This window comes from Accipiter gentilis, chromosome 9 (genome assembly GCF_929443795.1).
Source record: "Accipiter gentilis chromosome 9, bAccGen1.1, whole genome shotgun sequence".
Taxonomy (NCBI): domain Eukaryota; kingdom Metazoa; phylum Chordata; class Aves; order Accipitriformes; family Accipitridae; genus Astur; species Astur gentilis.
Genome location: NC_064888.1, coordinates 8,831,856 through 8,834,583, shown reverse-complemented (window position 1 = coordinate 8,834,583; position 2,728 = coordinate 8,831,856).

Here is a 2,728-nt window from a genome sequence, read left to right as displayed (position 1 = left end):
GACTTTCTCTTCACTTGGTCCACATTTGACCTTGCGATGTTCAGTCAAGCAATAGAACAGCTTCAACTACAAAGTCATCTTTCAAATAATGTTTTTCAATTGATGATATGCTCCCACATTTAAATTAACCAAACTTTTAACTACCCTTTAACCTAACTCTTCATATAGGTATAATACCAGAATGGCAGGGAAAAGAAAATATTCTATATTTAATATAAACATGTATTTTAATAATAGACAGCACATGTCAAACTCAACAAATCACAGAGCTCAGGCAATGCAATGTAGTACGTTTTCATTCCATGTTATAGGTTTCTTAATTTAGCAAACAGGAGATTTTTGACTGCATTTAAAAAGGAAATCAGCAAATCAATACTAAATTTTATGTAGAAGGCAGAAGCATAAAAGTACTGAAGTTACCACAGAAACAAATTTAAGCAAACTAGTGCTACAAATCAAGAAATTAGGCAGAAAGAAGAATTAAATGTCTTCAAAATTATTGATTTATGATACTATGTCAAGCTTGGGACATAATTACTTATTATCTTGCAGCTCCTATTCCTTCAACACTTAGATTAATTTTATTCATGTCTTTCTAATAAAGGGCAACTCAACTAAGTCCAAGTAGTGAACAGTAAGACAACACTCTGTTACATTTGCCTCTCCCATGAGAAGTAGGGAGCGTATTTTATGTCAAATTATTCCATGCACAGGGAACACTGCAATACTGGGTACATACAACCTCACCACGGATTACAGGATTAGACTCCTATGTATACCCTGGAGCAGTCTAATAAATTTAAATTAAACAGCCATCAAGCAGACAGGGGCAGTGTTTTTAGTCTTGCCCTAGAGTACAGCAAGAAACATATAGCACTCTGTATTTGCCTTATTACTGAGCTCTTCCTGGCAAGAAGCAAGTTTTCCTAAATACCAAAAGCAGACAGAGAACTTTGAAGGTTTAATCTTTATGCGATTTTAGCTGGACATCAGCAATGACCATTTCTTCAATAGTGCACAGTGCAAAGCGTTGGTGCTTTCACTGCAGGACTCTAATCTGATAAGGAGGCAAGACTTGAGCCAAATCTCAGCAAAAAGGGAAAGAAGAAATAGTACGTCTTCCTCTTTTTTTTCTTTTTCTTCCTCTACACAGAACATTACCAAACTGGCCTTTAGTGTAAGTTCAGCTCACAGAAATAATTCTTGAAAGCCCATTGGTGGAGAGTCTGTTTCCTTCTCCTTTCAGGTTGAAAAGGAAACTTTCTGTGAGTTTACTGTAATGGAGTGTTTGTCTGTATCAGAAACAGCCTGACCTCTCCAGCCACAAGACGAAATACCAGCAGCCCACTCTGTCACTAGTTCACTATTAGGAAATTACATGGGAGGAAAGACACAACACAAAATTCACAGGGAAAAAAAAAAAAAAAATACATCAGCAGTGGTGGGAGTGAATGAACAAGCTTAGTAACAAAGCCAGTAAAAAGGAAAATACCCTCTGGCCAACTGATAATAAAAGGTTACTTGAGGCAAAGGGTCAGATCCTGAGCAGTATAAAGTGGCCCAGCTTCTCCAACCTCAGCAACGTGACAGAGATTTATAGCAGCTGCAAAAAGCCCCAGGAAACCAAAAAACCCACCTATAAAAATGGAATTGGAGGCTCACATTTTGAGATGCTTCCACTCACTTTTAGCACCAGACTGAGGTACAGAGGTGACTCTGAGGGTTTGTTTCTGCGGGGGAGTTCCTGCGAAGTAAGCTGAAGTGTGAATTTACACTGCATTTACTGCTGGGTCTTTAAGTAGGCTGTAAATTCATACCCTAGCCTATTTTGCAGGGATTTCCCCAAGTAGATAAGCCCTAAATTGGCCTCCTAATCATGGAGGCAGACAAAATAAATAGATGTTTTCAAAACTGCAGACCCACACAGGAATATCTCTATTGCTTGCAGGGGCGAGTGGGTACCGGATAGTATATATTGTATTGTAGTCCTGCAAGTGCATGCTGCCCTTCTTTCTTCCACTGACTCCCAAAGCCCCCTCCAATCACCTCTCTCAACAACCCCCCACTTCAAGAAACACCTTCGAAACCCCTGGCCCTGTCCCAGCTTCATCCCAGATTTCTATAACTTGGCCCCTGGCTCTTCCATTCCCCATTCCAGTTCTACTTCTGGAGGTCCATGTTCTCCTTACCTACTTTCCCCTGACCCTCAGGGGGAGGAGTAAAACTGTCCTGGCCCAAAGGTGTCTCCTCCTGCCAGTTCCTTGCCTCTGAACCAACCTAACCACGTCCTGTCCATTCACGCCTCACCCATTCCCTAAAGCTTTGGGTTAACGAATGCCCTTCGAAACCTCCTTCAGAAACGTAAGGTTAACTCTATGCTGACAAATGCCAAGAAGCTGGGCAAGATTACTCACGCTTTCTTGGCTGAGAGATGCTTTTACATGCAGCCGAATGGGGGGCCAGAGGCTTTCAGCAGGAGACGGAGGAAGCAGCTAGTATGGTCACAGCTTCATCAGGGTCCTCAGGCCAGGCGGTTTGGTCTTGAGCAGGCATGGGTGAGTGGCTTGGACTGCACAAGACCTGTGCTGTTTCCCTGGGAGCTGCAGTGAGGCTGTAATAGAGCAAAGCATTTAGGCCTTGGCTAATCTGGGACTGTGCACTGCTTTAACAGCTGCCTGTGCTGTTCTGCTGTGCTGGCTCAGGCACTCACTGGATCAGTGTCAACCGA